Source organism: Aedes albopictus, chromosome 2 (genome assembly GCF_035046485.1).
Source record: "Aedes albopictus strain Foshan chromosome 2, AalbF5, whole genome shotgun sequence".
NCBI classification, from domain to species: Eukaryota; Metazoa; Arthropoda; class Insecta; order Diptera; family Culicidae; genus Aedes; species Aedes albopictus.
This window is the reverse complement of record NC_085137.1, coordinates 396809288-396816376: the sequence shown is the minus strand read 5'-3', so window position 1 is coordinate 396816376 and position 7089 is coordinate 396809288. Positions and strand designations below refer to the sequence as shown.

Here is a 7089-nt window from a genome sequence, read left to right as displayed (position 1 = left end):
GATTTGACTCAGAATTGAAAGAACAACAGTTGATACCCTGAAGAACAACTTTGTAGAAGACCATATCATGATAAAACTTAATTTAGTTGCAATTTTAGCCAACGAAACCAGGATTAGGACATCTTCCCCCGTTTACTCTCGGTTGTTTCATGCAGCACGTGTTTGCCGTTCGCAACTTGCTCACTACATCATAGGCGGCTATGTTGTCCTTCATTTCCATTGCTCACGCATGTGGGTGAGTATCGAGATCCTAGATCGAGACAATGTAGAATTACATAGCTGCCTATGATGTAGCGCGCAAGCTACGGCCGACCAACACGTGCTGCATATAACAACCGAGAGTAAACGGGGGAAGATGTCCTCACCCTAGTTTCTTTGGCTAAAACCGCAACTAAATTAAGTTTTACCATGATATGGTCTTCTACAAAGTTGTTCTTCAGGGTATCAACTGTTGTTTTTTCAATTCTGAGCCAAATCGAACTCGCCAAACCGACGTGCTGTATGAGAAACTGGAGGTCATCCAATTTCCCATATATTTGGACTGAACATCCCATACAAACCTTCAACTCATTTGCGCCAGCTCAGTTTTCAACCGATTGAGCTGAATCTTTCACAGATTGTTCTTCTTATCCAAAGGCACGATTCTAGAGGGTGCCCCGTGGAGTTTTTCGACATTTTTGTATTTGGGCCGGTCTACTGCCCATTATATTTGTTCTCATTTTTTATTACTATGAAGGGTGAAAAAAAATCATCTTTAAATACTTCGAACGCATACTTAAAACTAAATTTTGAAATTAGGGATGCACACATATTGCGCTTATTGCAATTTACTCTGCAATATTGTTTTGCTTCTTTGTGTTTTGCCTCGCATCTCATACCCCATTGCCTCCGAAGACTACCAGACATATTTATTGCAGTTGCATAATGCACTATGTTATGATGTTTGGGTTTGAGTGTGTCTTCGAACAAAACTACATAGTTAGAGTGATGGAATTTAACTAATCGCTTCAACTCATCTAACAGTTCAACAGGAATGTCGTGAAGCATGATTATATCGAATATTTGTATAAGGCTGCATAAATATAGCCACACTGGATCATCACGTGGAACCAAATTTCCAATCATTAATGGCAGAAATCGAGTCAAAGTATTTATCTCATTTGCAGTCATTTTAACTTTTTGATTGGCTAGATTCGTGTCTTTGATGTCGTTGGGAATATTAGCTGAGTTCAAATGACCGTAAATAAACAAATTTTTACGGCAGTTCAAATCATCCAAAGTAAAGAATTTTTTCTTGTACACAAAATAGTTTAGACAATGGGATAATCCATACAGACAAATTCCCTCTGAGACATCGTGCATTGTATCAAAATAGATATTGATAGATACATGAAACGAGGGTATTTCATTCAGTACACAGTTTCCTTTTATACCTGTTCTGGATACGTCGTTTACAAGAACATCCTCATCATACATTGCTTTTGATCTCATACAGTCCAAAAACTCCTTACAATCTTCTTCTCTATCTGATTTTGACCGTTTGCAAGCGCGACAATAGAAATTTGCTGAAGGCGATTCCGCTAAATTAAGTACTTCACTAAGCCCCAGATTGTCTCCAGTGACGAAACCGATCATAAAATATACACGAATTTCATTTCCCTCATACATGATCTTCAAACCGTTAGTTTCCAAATCCGAAAATATCTCTACCAATTTGAAAAACGTTTGACTGTTTCCAAACCGTTTTCGATCTTCTGACAGGAAAAATCCAACTACGTGTATATTTTGGAGTTTTGCAAGCACATGTGGAGGCAAACAAGGAATGTAGTAGTAAACTCCACAAATTTTGGTACTACTCGCATGTGGAGACACAGTGTCGCTAGTGGTGAAATCATCAATGAATAAATTAATAGGAATTACAATTCTTTCTTTTGCGTCTTCTACCTTATCGCGCCAGATTTTGCCGTCTACCAATGATCTGATAACTCCGTCTGTTGAAGGTTTTAAGCAATCGAAAATTGCATCCATCATCCCTGCCGATTCCAAGTATTTTTTCAAATGGAAACCGATCGGCATCAAAACTCCTTTAACATCATCAACTATCATATCAAGCTTATGGTCGATCACGCCAGGCCGTAACTCACTACTTATGGTAAAGCAAATCGGATCTTCATAGAGTTGCATGGATTTCAATTGACGAACAAACTGGTATTCTGAATGTACATTGGAGAACATCGCAAACATAGAACTCAAAGCATCCTTTCCTAATGAGGAAATGAGTCCGGCATCTGACATTATATTTACAACATTTTCAATCGGTTTTAAAATATTGGCACGAACATCCTCTTGAAATTCAAAGACGAGCTTACGAGAGACGGAACTCTTGTCTAACCATTTGAGGTTGAATCCAACGTTTAAACGTGAAAATTCTTGTGATAACTTCTCGATGTTAATTAGTGGTGCCGGTTCGCTTCTATTTCCTAATTCATCTGGTTCAACTATTTGCTCATTTTCTTCTTTTGTTGCATCGTTTAAATTGTTTTCGCTTACTAAGGAATCGCTTTCTAATCTGTTATTTATCAAACACATTTCACTTTCATTTACGTTTGTTTCTCTGTATTTTCTACTTTCAATTTCACCTGCTCCGTTCCTAATATGTTTCTTAACGTGGGCTATAAAAGAACATCTTACGCTAAATCTTCTTCCGCAATTCAACTCTGAGCAAGTATACACGTCGATCGGTTCATGCAGCCGTCGTAAATGGAGACTGAAGAGATTGGGGCATGCAGTCTTCCAGCTGCAACCGGGAATGAAACATTTAATCATTTCGAAGGCAGATGGTTACGAAGCGTCGAAATAAGCATCAGGGTTCTGGCTTTATATCGATCGTTCGGAACGTCAAAATCGTAGAAGTAGCTCGCGATGAACTGCCAGGGTCCCGTAGCTTCCAACGGAAAGGCTATTCCATAGGCCTTGTATATCTTGAAAGTGATGTCCAGAGCCTTCAGGAACGTTTCAGCTTTGTAAGCGATATCATTGAAGCACACGATGAATTGATTGGCTCCCCTGATGTCCTCGCCGACAACTACTATCACTGGATAATCCGGCAGTCCCCTCTTGATTGTGAAGGCGTGCAAGCTCCGTCTCGTACTCGGTCAAGGATTTCATGAAAACAATGCTGCTATCACAGACTTCCTGAAGTGACGGCTTCCATTTTGCTCCATTCGGAAGGCGCATGACTACACTGGGCCAAACGTAAAGAATAAGTGTCGCTGTGATGCAATCACGGGAATCTGTCAGAAACAAAATATAGCATTGATAACCTGTTTAGTGAATCTATTGAATACCGTTTTAGTAAAAAAATCAAGAAATGCAACTACTGCTACTGTGGGATTAGAATCTAATATAAACGCACTGTAGATTACTTCCTAAATTAGACCAACATACTATGTTTAGTATGCCTAAAAAGTGTGATGAATGTGCACATTTGCTTGGGATCGTCTCGATGTCTTCGGTGCACTTGTTCCTCGATTTACAAGGACCACACCAAGCCACCAACTCGATCCAACGCAAACCTGCCCTGTAATCACATTTAAAAGCGGTGTGCACACACTGTACCAGTCCAATTCTGGGTCAAATCAACAACAACGTTGAAAGTATTTAACAATACAACGAAAGTAGAATCTTACCGTCGTTCAAATCATCGTGATTAAGGAAGTCGCATAGAGGTTTCCCTTGTGGTGATACTTCGTTGCTGAAGACAACTTGTGCACGGGTTCGAAAGTCCACGAACCGATTGAACAAAAGATCAACCTTTTCTGGAAATTTCTGGTGGAAGCCCACCTTTACAAGCTGGTACCCGCCGCCTGTTCGCAGCACCGGATACTCTTCCAGAATGCTCTGATATGATGGCACCTCCAGTTTGCCTATTTCGTACAACCGTACCGTACTAGTCGCCTCCCAACGCCTTTTCAGATCTTCCCATTCGTCGTGGTGATGCTTAAACCATCTCTTAGATTCCTGATGTGCAGTCACTGTAAAGAGTATATCTGAATAACCGGATTGATTCTACATATTAGAAGAAAAATATATACCTGCTTCCTCGGTGATGTTGACATCCAGCTGCAAAGTCGGGTTTTCCTGCTGATCTGGCCTCGGTGGGTTCGATGTAGGGGTTTTCGTCACTTTATTGCCGCTCGACAGGTAATTATTATTACGATCGTACAGGCAACCTTTGGGCACACGTCCAAATTTGATTTTTTTGCCACTTGGGTCACGACAAAACGCAGGTTGATACCAGATGTGCTGCAATAGTAAATAATAATATTATGATTATATTCTAATGACGTTTGTTCTTGAGGCATCTATTTGTAGCGTAACATAACAAAATAGCCTATATCTTATAAGAAGTCGTTGCTAACTTAGATTCAATAATTCAAAAACATTTACTTCTTATTAATTTAAAAACTAACTTCCAAGAAATGCCTATTTTTTAGTTGAGAGTTAAATTGTAAATTTCAGCTGTCAGTGATATCTAAACCGAAGCGTTTAGTAGTCAAACTGATATTGGAATAGGAACTTTTATAAAAATAAGCGAGGGGGATGATTCAGAAACATGCACAATTGTACTTGTTCCATGATAAATCAATATCGTATTTACTGCATCTCAAGGGGTACACTTGCGCATTGGATAAGTGACTATTTTTTCTTCCAAACACAAAATATGGGTAACCAATATAATTTGGACCCCCATATATTTTGGACCCCCTGTGTCCTTTTATCACAACTTACACAGGTTTAATTATGAGATGACGGAAATTTTTAGAATCATTCGCTAAATAAGATCGCTCTGCACGGGCAGCAATCACTTCCTCACTGGAAATATCATAATTTGCCTTGAAATTATTTTTTGCCAATCTCGTCATCCGAGCGAGTGTCGCATCATGTTTACAAAAAGAGATTGCGGTGCTGAGGAAACTTGCAGATGTAAACAAAAACGTTTATCATTCTAGCACATTGAATTCGCAAAGTTCGTCTAATCAGCCTTTGTCAATCAACTAATTAGGATATGATCCAGTATATTCAAGCGGCAAATTCTTCCAAAATAGTTTCAAACGAGTTTAAACACCGGGTGTCCAAAATATATACTGAAGAGGGTCCAAAATATATTGGGGTGTCCAAAGCAGAGAAAACTGATGCTTCAAAAATCAGTTATTTTCATTAAATTTTCAGCCAGAAATGACCTTGTGGGTATTTTTAACGGACAGTAGAGACTTTTACGAACATACTAACATCATCATTATGTGTAAATACCCTCTGAATCTGTTTGATTTTGAATTAAATTCGAACCAATGTCCTCTAGGGGTCCAAAATTCAACCGTTACCCTACCTGCTCGGTTGTCGGAAATAGCACAGACAATTCCGCTGATCTGTTTATAACCTCTTCTCTGGTAAGCTTTCCGAACTCGTCGGTGAATTCGTCAACGATTAGGTGCGTTATGAAAATCCGGTCCTTTTTAGATAGAATGTTGGTGGTTTTGAACTGTTCCAGAATTTGAATCCCTTTCTTGGATCGGGAAATCAGATTCTGGGCCGTCCATTCAGCTCTCGGCCGCGCACCAAGGGACGTTTTTGACGAAGCGCCGTTTTTGTACGAAGAGCTACTCTGGCAGATCTCCTTCAAGGGTTTTGAAACTGGTCGTAGACCCTGCAAAGGAATATAAACAATCAACATTAAAGTAAATTCTGAGGATTCCAGAGTTATTAATGAAATTACCTGGGAAATTCGCCATTTATTTAATCCATCAATGGATTTCGTACGGTCCGCCAACAATGGCGGTGGCAGTAGTGCTTCCACTTCTTCTCGCTCAATGATACTCAGCGAGGCGATATCGTAGCCGTTTGCTGAAATCAAGAAATAATAATGAAAATTGGATGTCCCGACTAATAATTTTATTAGCACTTACTGAGGAATTGTTCAATGGCCTGATCCGAGAGGTTGAATGATTTTAACAAGTTCAAAACATCCTGATCTAGCAGAACTTCTACCTCAATCAACTCTTCCACAATATTTTCACTGTTAGACGCCATTTTGGAAAAACGAGAAAACGCGCTTGGAGTCGGCATCGGCATTTACATGATTCATTCAACTATACTTCACTTATATATAAAAATAGTCAATTGAATCAACCAGAAGTTTAGTTGTAATTGATATTTCATTGTTAATATTTGTATATGGTTGTTTTGATAATAAAACATGATCCGTGTGACTGTAGAAAAAAAACCAAAATAACAAAAAATCTCATTCAAAATAACTATCAGCTTATTACTCCAAATAACTATCAGAAATATTATCTCAACATGCCAAAAATCTTCTCCGTGTATGGGCACGAAAAATGGACCTTACGTGCAGAAGACCAACGCGCCCTTGAAGTTTTCGAACGGAAGGTGTTGCGTACCATCTACGGCGGAGTGCGGATGGAAGACGGGACTTGGAGAAGGCGAATGAACCACGAGCTGCATCAGCTGCTGAGAGAACCAACCATCGTCCATACCGCGAAAATCGGGAGGCTACGGTGGGCGGGTCACGTCATCAGAATGTCGGATCGCGACCCGACTAAAATGGTTCTCGAGTGTCATCCGACCGGTACAAGAAGACGTGGAGCGCAGCGAGCTAGGTGGGTCGACCAAGTGGAGGACGATCTGCGGACCCTACGCAGAGTGCGGAACTGGAGACAAACAGCCATGGACCGAGTGGAGTGAAGGCGGCTACTATGTATAGCAGAGGCCACCCAGGCCTTAGTCTGATCGATGAGGTAAGTAATATTCATATGCAATTATGCAAAACCGTGAAACCTGATGTCGACTAATGTGATTGGGTATTGTGCTAAAGTGACTATATGATCAGAGCTCCAACGCGGGACATTAATTTGTAAAGATGCATAGTAAGGTGAAATCGTGTAGTCACACACATAGTTTTTATTATTTTAGGGTAGGTAATCAAAATTTGAACCAAATTGAGGCTTTCTGAAGCAGTGCAAATTTTAAGTGATTTTTTCTCCCACATGGGAATAATTTACTACGGCAAAA

At 39.9% G+C, this 7089-nt stretch overlaps 1 pseudogene; it reads right to left on the bottom strand.

The window, feature by feature from the left end:
• Positions 1 to 1859: 1859 nt before the first annotated feature.
• On the bottom strand, positions 1860 to 6145 carry LOC115270155 (uncharacterized; annotated as a pseudogene).
• Between the last annotated feature and the right edge of the window lie 944 nt (positions 6146 to 7089).